Source organism: Chlorocebus sabaeus, chromosome 20 (genome assembly GCF_047675955.1).
Source record: "Chlorocebus sabaeus isolate Y175 chromosome 20, mChlSab1.0.hap1, whole genome shotgun sequence".
NCBI classification, from domain to species: domain Eukaryota; kingdom Metazoa; phylum Chordata; class Mammalia; order Primates; family Cercopithecidae; genus Chlorocebus; species Chlorocebus sabaeus.
The window spans coordinates 42,815,343-42,843,029 of record NC_132923.1 but is presented as its reverse complement, the minus strand read 5'-3'; the positions used below and the strand labels follow the sequence as shown (position 1 = coordinate 42,843,029).

At 44.9% G+C, this 27,687-nt stretch overlaps 1 protein-coding gene and 1 pseudogene across 2 annotated transcripts in view; both read right to left on the bottom strand.

The window, feature by feature from the left end:
- The window catches only part of BCAR3 (BCAR3 adaptor protein, NSP family member), a 282,586-nt gene that overhangs the window by 192,801 nt on the left and 62,098 nt on the right, over window positions 1-27,687 (bottom strand). The window lies entirely within an intron of this gene.
- On the bottom strand, window positions 3,025-3,987 carry LOC103224417 (uncharacterized; annotated as a pseudogene).

Sequence of the window (27,687 nt, the reverse complement as noted above, 5' to 3'; positions counted from 1 at the left end):
AAGAACAAATTTAACTTGAGGAGTTGCATCAATCGTTGATAATTAGGCTCCAAAAATTAAAAACAGGAAATGAAAAGATACCTAACCCAGATGTTATGGAGGGTTCCCTGCGCCCACCTCAGCGGCCTGGACAGCTTCCTTCACTCAAACCAACTGCTCAGGACTGCCTCCTTCAGCAAAGAACGGAAAACCACCGCATTTCAGGCACCAGTGAGGGCATCTTGTATAAACTCTTCATCTTGTAGCTCAGGGGAATGAAGTCGTGGCCTTTCTGAGGCTGTTTCCACATCTGCAAAACGGGATTTTGCTACCTGTCCTGCTCACCACCCAAAGGCACTGTGAGGATCAAGTGAATGGGCTTTTGAAACTGTAAACATTCCGTGAGCATAAGGCATTATAATTTTCTGTAGTCACTATGACGGTTTTAAAATTCTTTAACAGTCTTCCCATCCAGAGCTGCCTTCTCTTTGAATACAGACAGCTGACCTTAGAGACTCACTTATAACCAACAGAATTCCACAACTTTCTGAGGCTAGGTCAGAAAAGGTGATTCTACTTCTGCCTGGTTCTCTTGGGACAGTTGCTCTGGGAGAAACCAGGCACTGTGTTAGAAGTCTAACTACCCTGAGATCACCATGCTGTGGGGAAGTCACACAGAGAGGCCACGTGTAGGCCCTCTGGCTGGCAGTCTTAACCGTCAAGTCCCTCCCAGATCAGGCTCAAGACATGTGAGTGAATGAGCTTTGAGGTGATTCCAGGTTCCAACAGTCAAGATACCCTGGATCTTTACCCCTCCCAGATGATGCCCCAGATATCGTGGAGCAGTGACAAGTCTTCTTTGCTGTGCCATTTCTGAATTTCTGACCCGCGGAATCTATGAGCATGATAAAAAATAGTTGGGGTCTTTCTGCCACTAAATTTGTGCTGTATGTGATGCAGCCATGGTAATCAGAAGAGTCACACTGGGTAATAATGACCATGGTGACCAAGAAACAACACCAAACACCAGGCACAGTGGCAAGCCCTGCACACTCATCTCCCTTCATCCTGACCAGAACTCAGGGAGGAAGTCATCATTTTCCCCTTACACAGCGAGGAAACTGAAGACTAAGGGGCTAACAACTTCAGTTCCATGGGGAGGAAGTGGCAGAGCCGGGGCTGATACCTCCGCTTGGCTTAACTGCGAAGCCCACCCCTAAGCTGCAGCTGACTCCTCCCATGCAGCAGGTGACAGCAAGACTGTCAACACAAACCTCTGGACTTGCGCTCTGACAGCCTTTCCCTTATGCCCTCAAATATTTGGTTCCTCTGGTTTCTCTCTTTTCCCACTTGCTACCTACAATTCCCTTTTTTCAAGAAAGGAATGAAGCCTCTGCATTTTCTGACCTGGGTAACTTTACACCTGGTACCAAGCTGGCCTGGAATCACCAGAGAGGTTTACAGACTATGGCAGCAATACTGCCATGCCTCGGGCTCAAACAGCCATGCAGCTTCACCTCAGAAGCCCTGCTTTGCCTCACAAACCTTGGCCATGCCCATCAGACCTAGTTTTCTTCTAAACTGCAGGAAGAAAATATCAAATAATTCACACAGCAACTCATTTACACATTCCAGTCTCCAAACATGCTGCATCACCCCTTTCCTCTTGGGCCCCAGAGCCATTAGCACATTTGTGACAAATTATCTAGAAGATTCCCCACATGCTGGTGCTCTCAGCCAGCCCCACAAACTGGCAGCCTCCAGACTGCTCCAACACAAGGGCGTGTGGCTGGGGCTGCTGCCCTGGCAAGGCCTTCCCAGCCTGGAGGGGAACAGCCATGCCAGCTTTGGCCCTGGTATCTGTGGATGTCCTGGGTTACAGATCCACCCACATGACCCAGATAGAAGCATGTGATTTTGAATGTCATTAGGAACACAGCTCAGAATGCATCTCTTTGCTGTGCGCTTGCAGGTTTGCTTTGGCTTTTCACATTTATTCCCTGGGCAGTACCACCTGTACACTCATTTCATCCAGCTCTCACCAAGCCCAAACCTCAGACACTTCTTGTTGGCAAGAGGCCACCCTCTTCAAAGGCAGGCATGAAAGAAGCTGGGCACTTACTCCTCCACTTAACACCGTCACTACCACAGAGTGTGAAGGGAGCTGGTTTGTCCTACATTGAAATCTCCTGTAGAGGCCATTTCTGGTCTCCTGTCATGACTGTGATGCTCCTAAAAGGGCTATAACTACCCAACTAGCCCCTCTGCATTAGGAATGGCCCCAGAGCTCATGGGTAGGGAGCTATGAGGTTTCTCCTTCCCAAGCTAGGGCCAATTCAAGTCAGCAGTGAGCATCTACCCGGGCACTGGAAATACTAAGATGCATAAAACAAATTCCTGACCCCACCCACGGTTGCAGATATTTGTCCTCAATCTTGACTGTCAGTTGTGCCATCACATGTCAATCGGTTGTGAAGTGAGTCATAAGTCATTTGTTATCAATAATAGGAAGTACCAAAGGTTTGAAATAGGAGTGAATTCAAAATAAGAGTGAGCGAAAAGTGGATTCCTGGGTATGCACACAGTATCATTGCTCTCATTTGCATTCGGACACACTTTCTTTGATGAAGAAAAAAGTGTTGGAGGTGATCTGAGCTCTGACATTTCTAAGTGTTGTCTGTGAGCCCAGGGAAGGCAGGACCTTGGCTTGATCCACACTGGGCCACTCTCCATAGCTCTAACAAAGGGTGCCTCCTTCACCATTTCTCATAGAGAAGGGACTAAGCTTGAAGAAAGGCTGCCTTTTGAGAAAACAGAAAAAGCAGTCGAAACTGTTGCCTTTTGACTCTGGCAAGATTTGTTTGTTGTTTGTTTAGGAAGGGAACAGTGCACTGGTTGTAGCTATGGCAATATTTTTTTATTGCTGTGGGCTTCACCTGTCTATTTGCTATCTCACAGATGGCCCGTGATGAATCATGTGATGCACAGTGCTAAGTTAATCTCTTTAATGATATTAATGCTATTTACTTGTATTGTGCTTTAAAATTACAGTTTAAATGTGAACATTTTTGCATTCATTGACTCAGGTAGGTTCAACTTTAAAAATCTTTGAAGTAGGTCTTATCTCTACCTACTTTGAAGAAATAACCTCAGAGAGGTCTTGCTCAAAGTCTATAGCAGGTGAATGATGGAGCTGCGATTCAAATCCAGATCATGTGTTTCCAAGTGGTGTTTTTGTATTCCACTGGGGCTGTGTTGCACCCAGCTTCATAACAGTGAAGAACAAAGATGCAGCTACACTTTCAACATTGACATCTCAAGGGAATGTGGCCAGTTTCATGTTGTTGAATGGAATGTCTCACTGGTTCAGAGAAGCCTATCTCTTGGTAGTGGAGACACATCAACCTCTCTCTCCTCGGTCTGTCTTCTTGACTTTGTCTAGTGAGGTAGCCATTCTGCAGAATTTCATCTGCTTTAGGCATGCAGACCCTGTACTGCACGCGCTTATGCACACGTGGGTACACACACACACACACACACACACACGGGACCGAGACTATTCCAGAAGACTATTCCAGATTTGGCAGGGAGAAACATTTCCATTAGGAACTTTAATGGGGAGCTCAACCCAGTGAATGCCTGAGAGCCCAGAAGTGTCACTTCTGACTATCTAAAGACCAGAGCACCTACTTGCTGCCATGGTTAGCCGCTGGGCTGGTTTTGGGGTTCTTTTGCATTATGGGCTTATGGGCACTTTAATGTGACTTAAATCACAGGAAATCTTGCACAGAAGAGCAGATGAGAAATGCTCCCGCAACCTTGCTCCCTTCCCCCAACACATACATACACATACACACACAAACACACACATACGCACCCTTCTGGAGCCCTGCACACCTACAGCAGGCACTGGCTCTGTGACTAAGATGCTCCTCCCAGGGAGTCACCTTTGGCAGGTGCCCAGACTGTGACATGGGCCACTGAACTGCTCATCATTTGTCTTTCAAAGCCAAGGACTTTTCACCCCTCAGCAAAGTATTTCTCAATCAAAATGCTTATTGAACTTAAAACTGAATGGCCATCTAAAGGGTGGGTCTAGCACTCCTACAGTTGAAGAAATGAAACTTTTGGCTTTGCTGATGCTGAGTCTTGGCTCAAGGTTCCAAGGCTGGATGAAATTCTGCCCTGTACTTGCAAACACATTTGCAGAACTGCTCAGTCAGCCTTCCGGAAAAACCATGCCCACATCCTACGGATTCCTCTTTCTAGCTTTGGTGTTGTCAACACGGAGATCGCTGAGAGTTTAACTCTAAATCGCAAGCCTCCATTGTTCCCTGAACACAAAGGGCAAGGTAGAGAGTAATCAGATAACAAGTGATGAAATTATGGTTTTTGGTGGAAATGCCTTCCATTTCTACAGCACTTCATCTTTCTGGAGAGCTTGCATAATATGATTTGATCTACACAACATATCTCAGAGGTGAAACTGAGCCAGACTTTCTTTTTTATCTCCATTGTGCAGATGAAGAATCAGAAATACATAAATACAGTCAGTGATGACTCATATCTATGACAGTGGTCCCATAAGATTGTAATGGAGCTGAAAAATTCCTGTTGTCTAGTGATGTCATGGCTGCGGTAACATTGCAGTGCAGTGCATTCCTCACATGTTTGTGGTGATGCTGGTGTAAACAAACCTATTGCACTGCCAGTCATAGAGAAGCCTAGCACATACAATTATGTAGAGTACATCATAATTGATAATGATAATAAATGACTATTATACTTGTTTATGTGTTTATTATACTATAATTTTATGTTATTTTAGAGTGTACCCCTACTAAAAAAAAAAGTTAACTGTAAAACAGCCTCAGGCAGGTGCTTCAGGAGGTATTCTAGAAGAAGGCACTGTTATCCTAGGAGAGGACAGCTCCATGTATGTTGCCCCTGAAGACCTTCCAGTGGGACAAGATGTGGAGGTGAAACACAGTGATACTGATGATCCTGACCCTGCCTAGGCTGAGGCTAATCGTGTGTGCTTTTGTCTTAGTTTTTAACAACAACAAAAAAAACTTTAAAAGTTAAAAGAATTTAAAAATAGATAAAAGCTTACCAAATATGAATATAAAGAAAATATTTTTGCACAGCTATATGTGTTTGTATGTTAAGCTAAGTGTTATTACGAAAGAATCAAAGTTAAAAAAAATCAAAACATTTATAAAGTTAAAAAGTTAATGTATTATTGAAGAAAGAAAAATAAAGTTTTAAAATAAATTTAGTGTAGCCTGAGTGTACAGTCTTTATAAAGTCCTCAGTAGCGTACCATAATGTCCTAGGCCTTCACATTCACTCACCACTCACTCACTGACTCACCCAGAGCAACTTACAGTCCTGCAAGTTCCATTCATGGTAAGTGCCCTATACAAGTGTACCATTTTAAATCTTTATATTGTAGTTTTACTGTATCTTTTCTATGTTCAGACATGTTTAGATACATAAATACTTAACGTTCTGTTACAGTTGCCTACAGTATTCAGTACAGTAACATGCTGTAAAGGTTTGCAGCCTGGGAACAATAGGCTATACTCTATAGCAGAGGTATGCAGCAGGTTATACCATTTAGGTTTGTATAAGTGCACTTTATGATGTTTGCACAACGATAAAATCACCTAATAATGCATTTTTCCAAATGTATCTCCATCATTAAGCTACACATGACTATATATAAAAAGATATAGAGTGAAGAAGTATGTGTGTGGTGTGTGTGTGTGTGCGCATGTGTGTGCATGCATGCAAAAGGGAGGAAACATTTAATCACTTAAAATTATCTCAGATAATATCTGATGACAGGGACTTTTGTGTCATTTAAAGTTTTTGTTGTGTCCCATCTCAAGGTTATCTGGAGTCACACTGACTCCAGGGCTCAAGCCAAACAGAGTGGGAATTCCCACAGCAGGAGCCAGCTTGTTACTGAAGTTCACCTGCCCTTGACAAGTAAGAGTAGGGAGAATATGTCCCCAGTTTCACAGGCTTTGTGACTCTCCTGTATAGAGCCTCTGACTATTTTAGTGGATTGTGGATAACTGCCAATAGCACAGACAAAATGCACAGAACTGATTAGCAGGATTTGAGAGTGATCTATAACCTAAAAGAACCAAACTAAGCTGCTCTTTAATTGCATGCCGTGGTCTAGAACTGTTTTCTTTCCCCCTTGAATTTTAGTGCCCTTGGTGGCTTGGTTTCCCCTTCTTTTAGAAAACAATGGCTGGCCCAGGGTCACCCAAAGGCTGTTATTGGAGTGCTCACTCTTAACTCCTTCCCAAGCCATTCTATCTCTGTAATACCACTCCCTGGTCTAATAATCAACACCCCACCACCCCAAAGTCATCCAGAGCCCTCCTTGGCATGGGACACGAATGGCTGGTGCTTCATGCCAGGAACCACCCTGGTGACTAACTGAAGAGCCCAGCACCACTTTATGTTATACAAGTTCTTGTAAAGTTTGCATTTCATTTCTCCTATTCTCTGGAATCTCTTAAAGGTTGGGGAAAAGCTGATGAAGCAAGTCAGTATATGTGCTAATTTTCTAATTTCAATTAAAATGGTTATAAAACACATTTTTAAAAATTACTTTTGAACAAAAACCTTAACAGAAACTGAAGGGGCCTTGGTTAGTTCCTAAGAGGCAATATTCCATTTGGAAAGAAGTGTGTCTGTGCGCATTGTCCGTGCTCCATAAGGAACACTCCAGGGAATGCCCAGGGGCAGCCTCTGGGAAGGGTTAGAGTGATTTTTGGCACCAACAGCACTCAGAGTCTCATGGCTTTGATGACTAGTCCCTGGCATTCCTATGGCTGCTATGCCAAGTGCTATGTAATGGTTATCCTCAAATGTGGGGGTGCCTGGCCTTACAAAATCTACACTCTAGGCTTCTAGAGTTGCCTGGAATGGGAGAGGCAGAGAGGCTGAGCTGGACTGGCCTCTTTGGAGTCAGGGAGGGGTGGGGAGGACCTGCAGGCATGTCCCCTGACTAGCTGCGGTTCCAGCTCAGCTTCCACATAGGAAAGTCTCTGCTGGTTGGGGTCTGTTCTAGGTCTGATGGGCAGGTTAGTGTGTTTAGCCTCTGGAATCCATGTTGAGATGCAAAGAGGAAGACGTTCTTCACTCCTGTCCTCTGTTATAGTGAGGAGTGGTCTTCCAAAAGGGGCACACAATCATGGGGCCTGGTGGCTGATCTTGGGAACAACACCCATGAGGGAGTAAGAGAAGGAGGCTCAGACACAGGGGTGAATAGTGTACAATTGTACTAGAGGCCTCAGCTGATCTCACAGGGAGCTCTGAAGCCAAGTTGGCCCTTCGGAGATATCTTGAATGGAGGGAAAGGAGGAGCCCTTGGTACCAATGCATCGTCCACTTGTGCCTGAGGCATGTAACCTTTGGGAGGCAGCTCCCATTGGCTGAGGGCAACTCCCAGGGAGGGACGCATCAGCAGGCAGCACTCCTGAAGTTAGGAGGATGAGTGTCTTGGTTCATAAGGGAGATGTGGGCAGTCTCTCCAGCATTTGCTCCTGTCAGAGACCAGAGAAAGAGGAGTATAAAGCTGTGGCCTCTGGTCTGCACTGCTCTAAGTCAATGCCTTGGCCTGATCCATCAGGATACAGGGCCGGGGGGACAAAGAAGAGTTTCCAGGGAGCCCTGCCAGTGCTTGCTGGAAAAAAACAAGTGTCAGCTGGAAGCTGCAGGGAAGACCCAGTATGAAGAAGAACTGGCTGCTATCTTGTAGATAGAGTCCAGACAACCAGCTTAGGCCTAAGAGGAGAGTCCCAGTGCAGACAAAGAGTTGGTCTGGAAAACACCCCTAATCGGGAGCCGGTTCTAAGATGGTCTAAATCTATGACACTTTCACTAGATTTCCAAAGGTGATTTTAACCTTACTCACCTTTGCACTTCCTAGTGTATATCATTTTTAAAGCATAGCAGACTCATAGACACTGGATGAGGAGAATAGCTGAGAAACGTTCTTGGGAACTGAGAAATACTGACCAAAGCTAGGAGTGATGTCTACCTATCAGCGTTCACCAAGTCACTTTATCAGGTCCAATGTGGTTCTCTGCTCTCTGTTCACCCCACTGGGCATCATTGCCACCTATCTTTATTTTTCTCTTGCATTTGGGAGGAGGGACAGAGGATGGCAATGGAGGAGAGGCTGTTTGAGAACTGAATAGGAGAAAAGTCTGGCTGTCTGCACTGTGAACCTTTCTCAGGCCATCATGGGGGTGGTTGGCCAGATGCCAGGGAATGGTGGAAGGTTCTGGGCCTGCATTCCCTAGCCAAGAGCATTCGGTGTATAACTCTTATCACCCTGTTACCTCTCTCCCATCACTATTATGCAAAATTAGGTATAACCCTAGCCAGTCATTATCCCCAAACTAACCTCACAAGCATACACATAGGCTGATGCAACCCACAGCCTACGGCACAGTTAGCTGGCCCCTGACAACAAGGTTTAAAGTGTGACCAAGGGTGAAATATTGCCTCACTGGTCTGAAAAGGCTTTTGCCACCAACAAAGAACCATTATGATAACAGGAAGGCGCCGAAAGCCAAGCATAGTATAGACAGGAAAGATCTCTCTTTCTCTACCCTTCACGAAAAAGAGAGAAGTTTTTTAACCCTCCAGTGTCTGGCTAATTTCCTAAGCAACACTGGCCAAGGGTAACTGCAGCTCTACAATGAGCTGGGCATTCAGGAGAGGCAGGAGCAGTTCTTGGCTGGAAGCCTGTCTGCCAGACAGCACCAGAGGTGGCACCTGGGTGTGTTACCAAGTGGCCTCTATGAGTGCTAGGGGAAGGAGTGTGTGGAGCAGAGTGTGCCACTGGGGCCTCACAAGCAATTTTTGTTTTTTAAGTTTCCTGCTTTTTCTTCATTTTCATGCCAACTGCATCAATCAAACATTTAAATAACCAAATGACAAACATTGCTGGAAAGCCCACTAGGTGTCAAGCACCACACTAAATGATTCAGGGGAGAGAAGGAACACACCTGCCCTTGCGTTATTTGGAAGGAGAAGATAAGTACACATAAGAAAGAGAAAATGATAGCCTGACGAGCTGCTGTGAGCACACCAGAAAGCCACACAGGAGGTGCTGCTGAGGTCCAGGGCTGGAACAGACCAGTGGCTCATTTTTCCTTTTAGGTCCCACTGTCTACCATGGTCCACGTGGACCATCAGTCACATGCCTTGCTCCTCTCTGGTCTCAAAGGTGGCAAGAAATGGAAATTTGGTCAATCAGAGATCTCCATTCCTTGGGTCACAGTGAAAGGTCCAGGGATAAACTGGACCTATCCAGTGAGTGGGTCAATAGGTCAGGGAAAGCTTGCTGGAGGAAGGGTAACATAAACTAGGTGTGAAAGCAGGAACAGGATTCAGATAAAAAAGCAGGTGTTCCAGGCAGAGACCCAGCAAGTGCCTGGCATACAAAAGGCCATGGTGAATGAATGAATAAATGTGGCCCACAGAAAAAAAAAGGAATTTCTGGAGTTTTCAGGCTAACCATTCAGATAGGTCATCTAAGAGACAAATGGGGAAAAGGAGGGTTGAAAAGAAAGATTAGAATCAAAGGAAGTCTTGCACTAGGAATTAAGGTATTAGACTTCGATCTTTCATGATTTTCAATGGGGGCTCAGCAATAATCCAGCTTATAAGGTGATAAAGGTCTGACTTTGGGTGAGACTCAATGAGAAATGGGGAGCAGGAGGGTGTCTTCCAGGTATAAAGTATGATGAAGCATGGTAGCAGGTGCTTTACTCACTCCAGTGAGGATGAAAAGGAAGGGACAGATATGAGAGACATTATGGAGACTAATAAAATAAAGATAAGTTTGAGAAATCAAATTTGGATGCTGTTGTGGCTGCATTAGATTTAGTTGCAAATGGTAAAACCCTACATAAATTAGCTTAAAAAAAAAGAAAAAAAAAAAAAAGAATGTATTAGCCATGTCACTAGGAAGTGTAAGGAAACTTCTTGCTGCAGGCACAGCTCCACTCACGACCAGGCTCTTTCTGTGGGCAGGCAAGTGTTCTAGGCAACCCCAGACTCATCTCCCAGCAAACACAGGTGAGTTTTCCCATGACCTCTGGTAGAAAGGTCCTAAGAAAGACTCTGATTGGCCAGGCCTTGGTCAGGAGTTCATCCCTGGACCTATCACTGTGGCCCAAGGAATCGAGGTCTCTGATTGACCAGATTTCCATTTCATGGCACCTTTGAAGCCAGAGAGGAGCAAGGCATGTGACTGATGGTCCACCTGTTATAGACAGTGGGACCTAAAAGGAAAAATAAGCCACTCTTGTTGGAAGGAGTGAGATGGGACAGCATGTAGGACACTCAGAAATGATAACTACTGTGGTTCTATGCTGGGACCATTAACACAAATATGGAAAGAAGGAATTTAGAGTCAAGGAGATGATTTTAGGCATGTGGAGTAGAATCCTGCTGGGACAGAGCTGGTGGCAGGAGTCTGCCCCCAGCAGAGATGCAAGGCTGAGATGACAGGGGGTGTGGAGCCTCCACTCCCTAGAAGAGTAAATCTCCACAGCAGTTTCCACCTATTTCTGCTGACCCCAGTGTCCTGAGCCAGCTTTGTCTTTACAAAGTTGGAACCAGTGAACACAACCAGTGTAGACCTGCTCAGAGAGGAGGTCTGGCCTCCTGATGCTGAAGTTCCAACCCTGCTTCCGCAATTCACCCAGTCCTTCCCCACTGAGATTAATTCCTAACACCTTAGTAAGTGCCATCCTATCACCAAAGGACACTCCAGCTCAGGCAGGGGCCACCCTGGACCTGCTGCAATCACAGGCTGGTCTTTGGCTGAGGTATTTTCTCTGTTTTCACCATAAGAGCAAGTGTGAGTGGTGACCCAGACAGGCTTGGAGACAGATGAACTACCTTGAGAGCACCCAGCCCTGCAGTTACTGTATGCCCTCAGCCAACCCAGCTGGGGCAGCCACGGCAAACCCCCAAGCTCAAGTCAGCCAAGCCAGCACGAAAGTGGTCTTCTAATGTTTCACTTTCATAGGTAATCTGAACATCCCCAGGCCACCTTCCTGTGGATCCTGTTTAATTCCAAAGAAATTCAGTAACACAAAGATGATGTTCTTATCCCACTTGCCTACATGCCCATGAGCCAGTCCACTGATTACATCAATAGCATCCTCCCTGCTATTCCTGTCCCCTTCCAGTTTTCTCTCATTGATACCCTCACCCAAGAAGCCACTTGAGCTGCTGTCTGGGCTGTCAGGGTTTATGATAAGAGCACCAGCATGCAGGCCCATAGTGCTGAGTTCCTGCAAGAGTTGGGATCGTGGTTTCCTCCCTGGCTCTGTGCCACATCTTGTCACCAGGGTCCCACAGAAGTAGAATATGTGCTCTAAGTATCACAAAGTCCCTCATGAAAATAGCTCTTTAAACTTTTTCCTCCAAGCTCTCTCTCCATAGGGGCCTAAAACAGCAGCACCAGGGACCAGGCTGAAAACAGACACATGCCACTCGTCCATTGTCCTTCTCTCACCTTCATGATGCACAGTTAACAAGCAAGAGATCTTTCCACCTCCTTTGCTAAGAAATGAAGGCCTCCACGCACATCAACTCACACCAACAGACCCCTGAAGGGTCACTGTCCCCAGCTCTGCTCTGTGCACCATCCACATACACGGCAGACAAAACTGTCAAGCAAGGCTCCCCATCATGCTGACCACAGAATTGGGTCAGAACTCGGAACCATCCTGCTGAGAGCTCGTGTACACCCAGTGGCAGCAGCAGTGGATGCAGACAAGTTAGCAAGGGCAGCAGGAGGATGTGTGCTGATGGCCACACCTGGCTAAGACCCAGAGCCAGGCAAAGGCAGGCCAGGCCACAGAGGGACCTGACTGTGCTATGGACTCATGCTCCTCTGCTGAAATGACACCCTTCACCCCTGAACCCACCAATCATTGTCACGCCCTACCAGGTACCCCATCCCCAACCCCAATACTCTCTGAAAAACACTTTTTCTCCTCCCATATTGCTTCCTCCTCCCTCTTCTCTGCAAAGATAGCCCTTCAAACTCCAGCCTGATCCCAGCCTCTTTCCCAAAGCCTCTTCTAGTCACCTTACCCACTCTTCCTCTCTCCTTCTTGAATCATAGTCAATAAATCTCCCAGTCCCCTCCATTCCACCTCAAGCTCTTTCAAATCTCCTCTCTTCTCTCTGCCTTAGCTTAGGCTCCCCCATGTCTTGTCTAATGATTGCTCCTTGCCTGCTCTTCCTGCCTTCTCTCTTGCCTCTTTCAATGTATTCTCTACACTGTGGGGTTCATTCCAAAAGACAAATACAATCATGTCATGATCTACATAGCCAACACTGTTTTTCTGTTTTGTTTTTTGAGACAGGGTCTTGCTCTGTTACAAGTGTGGTAGCATGAAAACAGCTCACTGTAACCTCAAACTCCCAGGCTTAGGCAATCCTCCCACCTCAGCCTCCAGATTAGCTAGGATTACAGGTGCACATCACCACACATGGCTAATTTTTAAATGTTGTGTAGAGTTGGGGTCTCACCATGTGCCCAGGCTGGTCTTGAACTGCTTGCCTCACATGATCCTCCTGCCTCGGCCTCCCAAAGTGTTGGGATTACAGGCGTGAGCACTGCACCCAGCCTGCTAACACTTATTGTTGAATGCTTACTGCATGCTAGGTTCTGTTCTAAGTGCTTACATGCAAAATGTGTTGAAATCTCATAGTAATCTCATGAAGTAGGCATTATTTCTCCCATTTCATAAAGGAGAAAACTGAGGCCAAGAGAGGTTAAGTAACCTGGCCAAGGTCATACAATTAGTGACAGAGCCAGAATGTGAACTCAAGCCTCCAGGCTTTAAATTCCTCACTCTCAAGCAATGCACTGTAATCATACTGCTTCTCAATTGTTCTCCAGTCTTCTTAGCTCATTTTTCTGGCTCCTGCCCACCTCTGTCTCCAGACTCATCCATTTTCACTTGCCCACATGCAACTTTGCTCTCCCTTCTACCCCAGTGGTGTGCCAGTGAATATTTAACATTGGCTTTCTGGAAAATAAAGTGCTGACTTGCAGCATTTGCCAACCTCCATGGTGTAAATGCTCCCATCATGGCCGATTTCAAGCTATGAATATGATGTCACTGAATGCAGAGATGGGAAGAGATGTGCACAATCAGTCTGTGAGCTGAGCTAGCAGGAGCTGACTCCAGCACACCGCTGATGGGATCCAGCTCTGTCACCCTCCATGACTGCTCGTCAAGGATGGAGTACCTTGGACCTCACACACCCATCCACCTGATCACATGTAGATCCAGAAAGTGCTGTTGAAAGCCCACATTTATTTCTTTGCCCACCACTGGAAGTCTTAAGGCAGAACTGAAGGCTGCTGTCATTTCCAGACAGGCCCCTGTCTCCTACTTGCCACAGTAGATTTGACTCATCACAGCCCCTGCCCTCCTCCACCAAAACACCCCACCCTGCTGCCTGGGTCTGTGTGTCTGTGCTTCTCCATCCTCTCACACTTCCAGGGGGCCCATCTCCTCATTCCTTCCTATGAGGATGTTTTGGGAATATGGATGTCCCATAAGCCCCTCCCATTAAGCCATTCTTAGGCCTCCTTGATCCTCTTTCTCCACAGACTCAACCCTTCCTCCATGTCCCAATCTCTGACTGACACTGCCATTCATCGCATCAGCCAAACCAGGAACATGGGCATGATCTGAGACCTCCTTCCCCTCTCCCACTTCAGCCTAGGCACCAAGCCCTACAGAGTCTACCCTTGTGATATCTGTGGCCTCCATCTCCTGCCTCTCATGGTCCCATCTCTGCTGCGGCTATCACCACTCTCTTCCTGAATTGCTGCCACAGTCTTACACCTGTATGTCTCTGCTCTGGCCCATCCCCACATCGCTACCAGGAGACCTGGCTCCCTATGATACCGAGCCTGTCCCTCCTGCTCCTCTCCTCAGTGACCAGGGTGCCCAGAGTCCTTGCCTTTCACCTGGGCTTCCACACTTACCTGGGTTCTTCAGTGTGGGGGACCTGGTCAGAATGCTTCCTCTCTTCAGTTTTAGTCTCCAGCTCTCCTTTGGTCTCTGTCTATGCCCTTGATTGAGCACTTCTGCCTCCTAAGTGGGAGTCTGGGTCCAGAGGTATCCTCTTGACCAGTCTACCCTGGGCCACATCCACAGTCCTGGGGGAAGGTGTCTGCCCCACTGTAGCACACATGTGTGTTTGCATCTCCTGTTCAAGTGGGAACTCGCTCTTATGCCAGGCAGCCCCAAGGATTGAGCTCCACTGCTCAGAGATCAGAAGATATTCCCAAGGTCAGGATGAGCTTCAGTAGACATCCTGGGGGCTACTCCTAGGGGAGGTGGCTAAAGGTGGGCACAGCTCATAGCCAGGACCCTGTATTTTCCTCCCAACTCCTAATTAAAGACCAAGGGGTTTACCCAAAGAAAGTACTTGCTTTCCCTTTGTGTGTCTCCAGTGCTGTGTACAATAACCACTACTACTAGGTATGGCTTGGGAGTAACATTTTCTTAATAAATATTTAATGTGGTGTTACCATAGAAACCACACTCACTGTATAAGAATGGTCAGTTTTCATAGCCTCACAATCAAATGCTAATATTAATACTACCGACTGAGACTACAGCACACTTCCCTGGTCTTGGTTATTCTGGATCTTGTGGGACCTGGGGCCATCTCTAGGATCACCAGTCAGCATCTCTTTTCTTTAAACCACTCTACAGAGATATGATTGACAGGTAGAAAGCTGGACATAGTTAATGTATACAACCTGATGAATCTGTAGATATCACCTGTGAAACCATTGACACCATCCACCAAGGCCATCCATCACCTCTCAAAGTTTCCTCCCATTCCCTTTATTATTATTATCATTATTTTTGTGTGTATGGTAAGAACACTTAACATAAGGTCTACCTCTTTAGCAATTTTTTTTTTTTTTTTTTTTTTTTGACAGAGTCTTGCTGTCGCACAGGCTGGAGTGCAGTTGCGTGATCTTGGCTCACTGCAACCTCTGCCTCCCAGGTTCAAGCGATTCTCCTGCCTCAGCCTCCTGAGTAGCTGGGACTATAGGCACCCACCACCATGCCCGGCTAATTTGTGTATTTTTAGTAGAGACAGGGTTTCACCATATTGGCTGGGCTGGTCTCAAACTCCTGACCTTGTGATCCACCCACTTTGGCCTCCCTAAGTGCTGGGATTACAGGCATGAGCCACTGCTCCCAGCCTACAAATTTTAAGTATACAATATAATATTCAAAGCTACAGGCACTATGCTGTATAGTAGATCTCCAGAACTTGTCTTGTGTAATGGAAACTTTGCACCCTTTGACCATCATCTCCCCTTTCCCCTTTTGCCAATCGCTGGCAACCACCATGCTACTCTGCTTCCATGAGTTTGACCAACATCTTTAAATGTGGTGCCAGGTCACAGAGATGTGTGGGATAGTCAGTTTACAGAACGAACCTGTGGAGAGAGTTTCCTCAGAGGAAACCACATTGGTGACCCCTCCTGACTCATCCAGAGCCACCTGAGCCAGTGCATTAAAAGCTCTTTGTAGAGAAGTGATGACTTGGGACAAATGCATTAGGTGACACTAAGTGTGCATGTGTTTGGGGCAGTCTTGGAGACGGTGTTGACCATGACTGAGCTACCGGGGTCCTTCCTCCAGCCGGAGAGGCAAGAGCGCCCAGGAAGTGGGCAGCCAGAGCTCTCTAAAGGTGCCTCTTCCCAGGTGAATTTTCTTTCTGACTGCAGGAATGCTGGGCTCTTGTTGCCTGGTTTGCTGACCGCTATCCAGAGCCAGTACTGGCCACAGCACACATCCAGCCTGAGCCTGAACATGGCTGCCTGTCCACACTCCTGATGCCTTCCTCTTCCTTAGAGTCTACTTCAAGTTATTCAGATAACCACAGTCTCCTCCATCTTCACTGTATCACAGCTGTAATCTTGTCAGGATAAACCGATTGTGCTGGATCTTTTAAAGTCTATCTGTTGGAGGTTTCCAGGGAATTTATTTAGTGCTTATCTGATTAACTGGGGCCAATTCACTAAGCTTCCAAGTAATGGAATCTGCTTTAAGCTTCAAGACATTGAAACAAAGAAACTTAGACAAAGATGGCTGAGATAAAAATTCATAGTGCAACAAAGGCTACGTTGTAGACTGTCAGAAACAGAAAAAGTTTAGGACAGAATTTATATAGCTCTCAGGGTGGGGAACAGGGCAGTTAATTCAATCCTAAGCGGCAAATGTGTGACGGAGCAAAAAAAAAAAAGAAGCCTCCTTTTCTATTTAAGTAGCCAGTATGTCATTGTTTTTGAAGTAGTTGACTGATTTTTGAATCTGGTACGAGACTATCAAGATCCATCTTAAACACAAGAAGCCAAGAACAGTGGTTACCTAGGCAGGGTGGGAACTGGGCAGAAGGGAACAAGACTGGGAGAAAGCATTTTTGCTGTCTAAGAGTATTTATGCTTTTTGGCTGGGTAGAATGGCTCATGCTTGTAATCCCAGCACTTTGGGAGGCCGAGGTAGGCAATCACTTGAGCACAGGAGTTCCAGACCAGTCTGGCCAACATGTTGAAATTCCATCTCTACAAAAAATACAAAGATTAGCCAGGTATGGTGTCATGTGCCTGTAGTCTCAGTTACTTGGGAGACTGAGGTGCGAGGATCACTTGAGCCTGGGATGTTGAGGCTGCAGTGAGTCATGATCACACCACTGCACTCCAGCCTGTGTGAGAGTAAGACCTTGACCCAAAAAAAAAAAAGTTTATACTTTTTGTGTTTCAAATCATACAAATGTATTACGCCTTTTGAAAATTAACCCATTTCCTGTTTAGAAAATAAAAGTGCAACTCACTGCCAGCAATTTTACATAAACATGCTCTTTGAGGCTGAAGGAAATCTGATTTTCGGTATGAAAACAAAATATAAAAACTATTCTTGGAGTTATTTCTAAGCAGAACTTGTCTCTAATCCTAATGTAACAGAAATATATGTGATGTTACATTATGATTAGAAGCAAGAGTATTCTCGGGGCAAACAGGAAATGGGTTAAATGAAAATAACAGTTTAATTTACTTTGCTATTTTGAAAAATAAATATAGCATCCAAGACAACATTTCAATTAGGCAGATCTTCTGAAACTAGATAGGGGTTACAAAAGCATATATTTTTAGTCGTGGAAAACATCATTTATCAAAGAGTTCTGAGCCTCTTGGTTTGTGCTCTGCCTTAGTCTAGGCCTTGAAAAAGATGAACATAACAAGGCTGGTACCTGTCTTCAGGCTTTGCCGAGGTACACTTGGTGAAAATCAATGTGACGTGCTGGGACTACGTGGCAAGCAAGTGGCTATGTGCAGGTCTGTCGGATTAGAGTCAATGGCCAGAGCAGCAACGAATCACCCCATTTGCAGAGAGACGTTGCGCCGGAGAAGCCAAGTGCCAAGGAGGAAGGCTTGCAGAAGTTCTGCTCAAAAGACTGAGTGAGTGTGTGTGTGTGTGTGTGTGTGTGTGTGTGTACAACAGCCCAACAAAAAGCAGGTATATAAATAGGAAGCAACGAACAGTAGAATCCATGCCCAAGGTTGAAATAAGTGAAGAAAGAAAATTGTGCCCTGATGGGTTTGAGTTCAAATTGTGTGGTAGAAACCTACACCACCCATTTGGGCAAATCAGACAGGCACTAGCTGCGCAGCTGAGCTGGAAAAGTGTCTGTGGGAGGATGCCAGGAAAAACACTATCACCCACCCTTTGAAGGAGGGGGATGTGCTGAATCTTGGTAACCAGGAGAACTTAAAACTGGAGCCGGGAGTGTGATGTGATCACCCAGAGGGAGAATGCACAAACAAAATATGAAGGGGAAAAAAGTTTAATTAAAAAGACAGCAGCGATGAGAGATTTAATTTCAGCCATGCAGCCAGCCCAGGGCCCATGTGGGGAAGTAGAGATACTGCAGGAAGTGGGGCAGGAGGGGATGCTGGAGGCCTCTCATTTCATGGAGATAAGGTATCTGGCAGCCGTAGAACAAACAAGGCGCTGCCTGGGAGAGATGCAGGTACCCCTCAAGCCATAAAATCCCTCTTCTGATCCCCAGCAAGCACTGATTCTGCGGTAGGTAACCTGAGGGGACCGAATAGTCACAGATGAAAATAATCCCTTTAGTTCAAAGGTCATCTCTGCCACCCTGCTCAAGGACAGTAGGTTTCAAGACCTGAGATCTGAGTGTCACCACCTTTGTTCCCAAGGGCCTTTGAGCACTGGCCGGAAAAGGCCCTAGAGCATCTGGGGTTCTACAGGGTAGAGAGCAGGGTCTATAATTTCCCAACCCTGGGGGAGGAGAGAGAAGGAGCAGCAGACATACAACTTCCCGAAAAGCACAGCTGGCAAGCACACCCACACCGCTAGGCTGCAACTCCCTGAACTAATTAAAAGGCAGAACAGTGGGAATTTCTGTATTGCTGCATAAGCAGCTCTTGGGGAAAATATGCTCGTGGTATTACAAACAAAGGGCTCCCTCTTCACTTCCAAGAGCCAAGTCGGACACAGGTGATTACAGTTTAGGACTAAATACGTGGGTAGGAATGTGTGTGTGTGTGTGTGTGTGTGTGAAGGAGGGGGGTGGAGAAGAACTCAGCCAGAGAGAAATGCAATGTGATGGAAATACTTAAAGAGGCTATGATCTTCTCTCTGATTCCCCTTGAGGACAGAACAACAGGCAAAGGACTCAAATTGCACCACCAGAGAATTTGTGTGGCCACTAGGAGAAAAAAAAAAAACAAAACCCTACAACTTATAAGGGAGTATTTTTGCATTGCAATCTCTAGGAGGTGTTTTCCTCTCTTTCTAAGTTTAAAGAATTATTGTCTGAGTTTAACCCCGCTTGGAGCCAGAAAGATGGGCCAAATCAACACCAAGAGTGTTTTTCTGCTTTGTGAATCTATGGAAAGGAAAATTTTTTCCACCTCTTTCCTCATAATAACACTCTATCAATGTGGAGAACTCCTCTGCTGCAGAACTTTCATATCTTGGATTGGGGATCCCAGAGGGAGCCCAGCTGACAGGATGCCCTTAGGAGACCCACTTGTGGGCCACCAGGAGAGTTATTTGATGAGGGTGTTGGGAATGTAGCTGAGCTGCAGGATGTGAGATAAAAACCCTGACACCAAGAAAGAGGACAAAAGCAGCGCATCCCCTCTGTCTTCCCTGGGGAAGGCCCAGTGGAGGCTGGACTTTATCCTGGGACAGTGATGGATTGCACTGTCTGGGCTTATGAGACAGAAAGGGGAAAGGCTTTTCAGCAAGATAGTCAGGGACAGAAGGTGGCTCAACTGTCACTTGGCCCAGACGCCACTGGAAATCAATCCCAAGTCCTTGGTCGAGAAGATTTAAAGTTGAAACAGCAAGAGAATACTTCAAGGCATCTAACGGAAGAGCTGTGACCCTGCTGGGGGAGTGCCCTGCCCTGTCCTCACCATAAGGACTACCAGAAAGGAGGTATAGCATCAGTAATGGCAGAGGCAATGACAGCTCACATAGGCCACCAGGAGAATGATTGCTAAAAATCTGTGTGGGCCCCCTGGGACTCTGCAGGTAGAAACTGGGCTATGCCTTCAGTGGGCTTGGGGTTCCAGTGACTCTGCTAGGAGGGAGCTCAGAGGCAAACATATTTTGTTGCCAGTATGTTGCCCCTTTCTGACTATGTCCCTCAGGCAGGCATTGAGGGAGGAGTTTATATATATAGGATGGCACATAACCTGGGAGCATCCCCATGAACATACAGAGGGAGTGTGTAGAAAATACCTATATTAAAATATAAGGAAACTAATGCTTCAATAGGTTATCAACAATTTATCCAAATAGTAGTTGGTGGGAGAACTAGTCATAGGCAAGGAGTTATTGAGGAGGGAGGAAAGGCATGGGGCAATAGAGTACCTACCAGTTTTCTAGAGAATTAACTAGGTCCTACTAACAAATTATATTTCAGGACCACAGACAGCAGCACAGAAGCACCATTTTGGTGCATACTCCCACTCTGTTTATTTCATCTATGTCAGTGGTGTCATCTCTCACCCATTAAACCCAGTCCAGGCTCTCAGTGGAAGCTCTGAGGAACTTCTGAGGCTACACAGAAAATAGTCTGAAGACCACTGTACTATACTTTTCACAAGGGAATGATAAATCAATTATCTTTATTTCCAATCCAGTCCTTGTCCAGTACTAATACCAGCTAATGTTTATTAAGCATTTACTATACCCATGCACTGTGTTCTCATTTTATCCCTATAACAACCCTACAAGGTTAATTCCATTATCATATCCATTTTATAGATGGAGAAATGGAAAGATGAGGAAACTAAGAGAAGCTGAAATAGGAGAAACAGCAAAATTAAGTGACTTTTTCTGAGGTCACACAGGCAATCTAATTCCAGAACCCATACCCACAGTCACCCTGTCAGAGTTGTGTTCTTGAACTTTATACATAGAATTCAGGCAAAATGGTAAGAGACACGACATAGGGCAACTTGGCAGGTGAAGTCATCAGGGACCTGGAAAAGCATCTGCTTTAGTGCCTAGGAACTGAGAGTTCTGTTTCCTATTAAGATTCTGCCTCTTATTGCTACCTGCAAAAACTACAACAAGTTATATAACGTTTCTATGTCCCTTTTTCCTTTCCCAGTGGAACAATGAAGTGAACCAGGCATCAAGGGCAGATTTAGAATAGGTAAATACCCAGAAGCTGCTAAGGAAAATAAGTCATAAGTTAGAATGTCTGTTTAGTTTTCTAAATTGTGTGGTGTTTTAGAGCTGTCAGGGACCTGCAGATCTTAGAATCCATATTCTGCAGGATCTTTAATATTTTATCTATATGAACACCTCACTCAACACAATAATCCTTCCAACCACATTCCTGAGATGGTGCTGAGGTCTTTTAGGGCCAGGTCGCTCCTTGGGTCACCAGGAAGCCATCCCTTCTCCACAGTACACCCTTCCTCTACCAAATGTACCCAAATATAGCACATCATAGCATTTTCCAAAGCTGCTTCTAAGATTGTACCATATCCACCTCCCTCCCACCAGAGATACTATTTGCGCCCTCTGCTGCAGCCGGAGCAAATAATATCCCATTTCCTCCCGGCAGCCCTTGGCGTGAAGGTGAGTTATTACGCCTCTCATAATGTCAATGGAAGGCTAGGCATTTCAAAGGGAACAAGTGAAATATGATTTGTTCTAGCGTCATCAGAGGTGAGGGTCATGGATCAGTGGAGTACAAGAGATAGTCTGGAGATGTCAGCAGGGGCCAAATCACAAGGGACATTGTATGAGATTCTGTGCTGAGGGCAATGGAGAGCCACTGAAGGCTTTTAAGCAGCAGAGTGACACAATCAAATTTGGATTTTAAGAAAAATCACTGACTACAAGTTGGAGAGAGGATTGGAGGCAAATGTGAGACTGGGGGCAGGACATGCCACGGCCAGACCAGGGCACAGTAAAGCAGGCTTCTAACCTCCTAGCTTCTAGCAATGCTGCCAGTGATGGTGAGCTATACCAGCAGCCATAGCTCACTCTTGGTTCACATTCAGCTCTGGGCAACAGAGCCTTTCTACAGGAAAAGCAATGTTAGCTCTTTCCCAGCATCTATCTCTGCAACTAACTGTTTTAAATATAATCGTGTTAGTTTCAGCTCTTCCTTTTGGGCTATTGAAATCTTTGTGCATCTTGATCTAACTTCTTCTTTTTTTTTTTTTTTGAGATGGAGTTTCACTCTGTCGCTCATGCTGGAGTGCAGCAGCGCTATCTCGGCTCACTGCCACCTTCGCCTGCCAGGTTCAAGCAATTCTCCTACCCTCAGCCTCCCGAGTAGCTGGGACTACAGGCATGCGCCACTATGCCCAGCTAGTTTTTGTATTTTCAGTAGAGATGGGGTTTCACCATGTTGACCAGGATGGTCTTGATCTCTTGACCTCTTGATCCGCCCACCTCAGCCTCCCAAAGTGCTGGGACTACAGGTGTGAGCCACCACACACGGCCATCAACTTCTTCTTTTTTACTTAAGGAGAAATACTGAAAGATTTGCTGAAGGGCCATGGATAGTCATTGGTGGTAGGGACAATACTGAACCCAGATTTTCTGATTCCTAAACCAGGCACCCTGGTATTCTGTCTCTCTAGGAAATTGATCTGTTTACAGGAACTAGAATCAAGATTGACTAGAAGATTGATAGGTTAGTAGGAAAAACAGGTTGTAGCTTACAGACCCCAAAGGCAGGGAGAGAGGACCCTACATCCCTTTCTCATGTTTCCTCCTGTTGACTAAAAGACGCCTGAGTTTGAATCTACAATCCACAAGGATGGCATAACAAGTCTTCAGGCAGCTGAAAGTCACAGTTGTTCAAACTAATCATTGTGGCACTTGACGATATCAAAAGACTTAAGGGAATTTCATAGATGAAAAAAATATCTTACAAGCTAATGAATGCTTAACAAAAGCTTCTCTATGGAGCTGAACTAGTTCAGAACATAAATGCTGTTTAGGGAGACTGGACAGGAAATGGGACACCCCTGTGCAGGTGGGAAGGGGATGGGGGCAGACAGAAAGCTTCCCTGGATGATTTCCTAAGAATCAGTGTCTGTCTCCTGGGACCTAATCCACTTGATTTCTGGTCAGGATTTATTTCCATAACCCCATGAAACCTGGTGACTGGCCCCTGCTCATGAAAGTCTTGGACCAGGCTCCAGTTGCACAATCAGCCAGTGCCCAGTGCCTATAAAGTCTAGGACTGGATTTCCACATGGTGCTGGGAATCAGCAGTGAACTGTGTCCAAAGCTCTGTTCCAGCCTGACCAGTATCTCTTAGGTTAGTCCATTCCCCCACCCCAGCCACCACACCTCCATTAGCTCTTTTTTCTTTTGTTTTCTTGATATTAATGAATATATATATATATATATATATATAAACAGAACAGCCTTCTCCTTCTAGCCAGCTCATCCTACATCTCTTGTGTTGGCCTCATAGGACTTCCACTCAACTCCTTCTCTATTGCCCACTTGAATCCCCTCCTCAAGTCCCGCTAAAACAGTGATTTCTGAGTAGCCTTATTTGTAAGCCAAATGCTGTTACTAAAACATCAAAGTTGTCAGATGATCAAAAACTTTGTTGGTCCCTTTAAAGTAACCATATGCTTCTCTTCCAATAACTACCAATTGGCCACGTTTCACAAAGGAAGCTAACAGCAATCAGGAGTAACTCCAAAATACACTCTTCAGGGAGAGACTACGTAAGCCTGCATTGACTTTTCAAACAGGCACATGAGCATTATTTAAAAAAGGACAAGCGGCCGGGCACAGTGGTTCATGCCTGTAATCCTACCACTTTAGGAGGCCGAGGTTGGTGGATGAGGAGGTCAGGAGATTGAGACCATCCTGGCCAACATGGTGAAACCCTGCCTCTACTAAAAATACAAAAATTATTAGCTGGGCTAAAAAATACAAAAAGTAGTGTGGTGGCATGCACCTGAGTCCCAGCCACTCAGGAGTCTGAGGCAGGAGAATCACTTGAACCCAGGAGGCGGAGGTTGCAGTGAGCCGAGATGGCACCACTGCACTCCAGCCTGATCAACAGAGCGAGACTCTGTTTCAAAAAAAAAAAAAAAAGAAAAGAAAAGAAAGAAAGACAAGCAAAGCAAATTATGTACGTTTTGACTCTAGCCCTGATACTTATTGTCCAAGCTGTAAAGGAGGCCCCACATAGCCTGTACTGAGACAGTTGACCCTCACCCAAGCCCTGTCCCTATGGTCTAACAAACCTCTCCTTGGCAAAGCAACAGCCCAGAGTTATCTATCCCATTCAGGAGATTGGATGGCAAGAGCTTCATTAAGCAGTCAATGAGGGAATACTTTTTCAAAGAGCATTTTCTATAGCTTTCTATCTGGTTTCTCACACATCTTCAATGACATCTGAAAAGCTTTGTTGAAGTGAAATGTATTTGTCTGTGGCCAGGTTACTCAAATTGCCTCTCTTCCTTGCCAGGGAATTCCAAAATCTGGCAAGAGATGTCTTGTGTAAAGTCTCACACAGCAGGAAAGAAAAGCCATGCTGACACAGAGGACTTCCAGAGGATTAAACACAAACCACATTTTTAAACAAAATAGAGTAAGCTAAAAAGTAAGCTAAAATAAAAGCTTACTCTGGTTATCCACTTTCAGAGAAGCCGCTAAGCCATCAGAGGCACTGGTGCTACACATTAGCATTTTAGCTTCTTAACTTGGACACACCACCAGCTGAGCAATTGCTGCGTCCAGGAAAATTTAATTGAGTTTAACATCCCTCAGTCCTAGAATCTTTCAACGCCAGTGCCTGTGAACTTATCTAACGACCGGAGGCAGGTGAATCTCATGGTGCTGATGCTTTTATCTCTCCTGGGCTTGGGCATCATACAAGAGGGGATTCAGGGGTGTATCAAGCACCCTCAGCCTGGGGGCAGCTGTGTGCTTTTGGCCACGGGTGCTCTTGGAGAGGCACAGAGGTGCTCTCCACAGAGAGGCAGCAGGAGCCAGGCATGCTCCTGACCACTCCAGCCTCTACCTGCCCAGTGCTTGCATGTCTGGTGAATCACAGGGTGATGTGGACAGGTCCAGGACGTTTGTTGTGTGCTTGCTTCTTATCATAGGGCGCTTCCTGTCCTGAACTGGAAGGATAAAGGAAGGGCTTTCTTAAGAGATGCATATTTTTTTAAAAATTCATTTTCTATATGTTTTCAAGAAGGTACATGGCAGCATTATCTCTAAGAGGAAATCACTGGAAAAAAAAGTGCCTGCCATTCAGGGACCAATTTGAAATAAATACGATTTTCCACATAATGGAATAAAACAGAGGAGGATGTATATTTGCTGCTATGAAAATGTCTCTAAGATACATTGCTGGGTGGAAAAAAGTAAAGTTGCAAACATACTTAGGCTTACAGTCAGGTCCAAATCATGCTTATTTTTGTATATGCTTAGAAAAATGTCTGGAGCAATTCACAAGAAACTTGAAGCAGTGAAGACTCTAGGAAATAGAACCAGGGAGGAGTGATCTTAATTTTTCTGCACTTTTTGAATTTTCTTTTTGACTCTGTATGTACATAGGACTTTTACAATAAAAGCAGTTTTGAAAAATTCCTTTCTTGCCTAATGAAAAATATTCTTGTCAGCTAGCCAGGAGCTTCCAACAAACAAAAGATCTCCATCAGCAATCAAGCTGCAGTGAATAAGCTTGAAAAGAGAAACTCAATTTCCTAGGAAAGTATCTAGAACAAAAGATCTCAGTGAGGCTGAGGGAGGGAGGTATCTTCAGCAGTATCAGGCAGGTTCTGATACTTCCCAAGCTGAGAAGCATTAACTAAACATACTGCATGTTAACTCTTTTTAATTTTATAGGCTAGAAAATGTCTGCATATGAAGCAGAGAAAATAATATAATGAACCCCCATGTCCCCACTACCAAGTGTCATTAATTAACTTGGCTAACCTTGTTTCATACCCAACCCACCCCCTACTGTCTTCCCATCCCCAAACATGCCATTTTATCTGAGGAAATGTATTACTGTAAGTTAAAGATTCTTCCCTTTTAAAACATTACCACAATATAATTGTGTTTTAAATTGTCAATAAGCCATTATTTTATTAAATATCTAGTAAGCAAATTTTCAAACAAAATCTATATATTGTATTTGGTTGTTATGTCTAGTCTATTATGTCCATTTTATTATAATTTACAGAGCTCTCTCCTGGAATTTCCTTGCAATTTATTTCTTGAAGAAATCAGGTCATTAGTTCTGTAGAGTTTCCCACATTCTGGATCTTGCTGATTCTGATGCCTGTGGTATTTTTTAACATGCCTTTCTGTACTCTCTACTTCCTATAAATTGGTAGGTAGATCTAGACTTACTCTGATTTATGTCCAATTCTTTGCCAATGGGTGGTATACTCTGTCAGAAGATATATAAAGTCTTATGTCTTCCTATTTGTGATCTAGGCTGCCCGCGATGATTATTACGGGTTGAACTGTGTTCCCCAAAAAGATATATTGAACTTTTAACTACCCACCAACGCTGTGCCTGTGATCGTGACCTCATTTGGAAATAGAGTTCTTACAGATGGAATCAGGTTAAAATGAGGTCATACTGGATTAGGGTGGGCCTTGATTCAGTCCTTATAAGAGGACAATTTGAACACAGATAGACACAGGGAGAAGATAGCCATGTGACCATGGAGGCAGAGAAGGGAGTGATGCTTCTACAGGCAGAGGAATGCTGAGGACGGCTTGCTGGCAAACAAAAGGAAGAATTCTTTCCTAGAGGCTTCAGAGGAGCACAGCCCTGTCAGTACTTTGATTTCTGATTTCAGCCTCCAGAGTCGCGAGACAATAAATTTCTGTTGTTTTAAGCCACCCAGTTTGTGGTACACTGTTACGGCAGCCATAGGAAACTAATACAATTATTTTTACCTAGAATAATTATTTCTTTAAGAGCTTGCAAGTATTTCTTCTGCTTTCTTCTTCCTCCTCCTCTTCCTCCTCCTCTTCCTCCTCCTCTTCCTCCTCCTCTTCCTCCTCCTTCTCTTTCTTCTCCTCCTCCTCCACCTCCTCCTCCTCCTCCTCCACCTCTTCCTCTTCTTCTTTCCCTCTTCTTTCCTTCTCCTCTTCCTCCTTCCTCCTCCTCCACCACAGGCATGCACCACTGTGCCTGGCTAATTTAAATTTTTTTTTTTTATAGAGATGGGGGTCTCGCTATATTGCCCAGGCTGGTGGCAAACTCCTGGGCTCAAACAATCCTCCTGCCTTGGCCTCTCAGAGTGCTAGGATTACAGGTATGAGCTACCACACCGGGCCCAATATTTCTAAATTATTGACTGGAATACTCCTATAGAAAGAAACATTCCCTCCTCTACCATTTGGTTACCCTGAGGTTCAATTTATATGGCAAATGTAGATTCCTTTTCTTTACTTTCCTGTTTTCAGAGTAATGAGTTGGTTACCCTGTATCATCCAAAGGTGAACAATGGTGTTTATTTATCTTTTTAGAACATCATTATAAACTTGTGAATTTCCAACAGACTTCATGTGGATTTCAGTCCTTTTTAGTTATTCTTATTCATATTCACATTGTCCCATTTGTGGCCAGTGAGAGCCTTGACAAGTTGACTTCTGAGTCCTGTTGACATGACCCCAGGGATCTCTGATACTTCCCTCACTATCTGGTATATCATCATGTGCAATTCCTCCTCTGGACCATCCATTTCTGAAAGAAACCCTGGTTCCATTTAGTGGGAAACATAATTTAGAGACTACAAACTGGTACTAGGGGCATGGACTGCATTTGACTAGTCTTGTTTCTTAATCAGAGATAGAAAACAGATTTAAGATAAGAAAATGTATCATTAGTTAATACTAATATATTTTATTCAAATTTAAAATTATAGAATTTTTACTAATTATTAAAATTTTATATTTGCATCTCTTTTATAGTGAAGAATCTTGGTTTCTATCAACATTAGCCTAATTACTTATTTGCTCTATCCTATAATATATATAGTGAATAGTGTCAGAATAATAATACCAATATTATTACCAGCAATCTGATTACTAA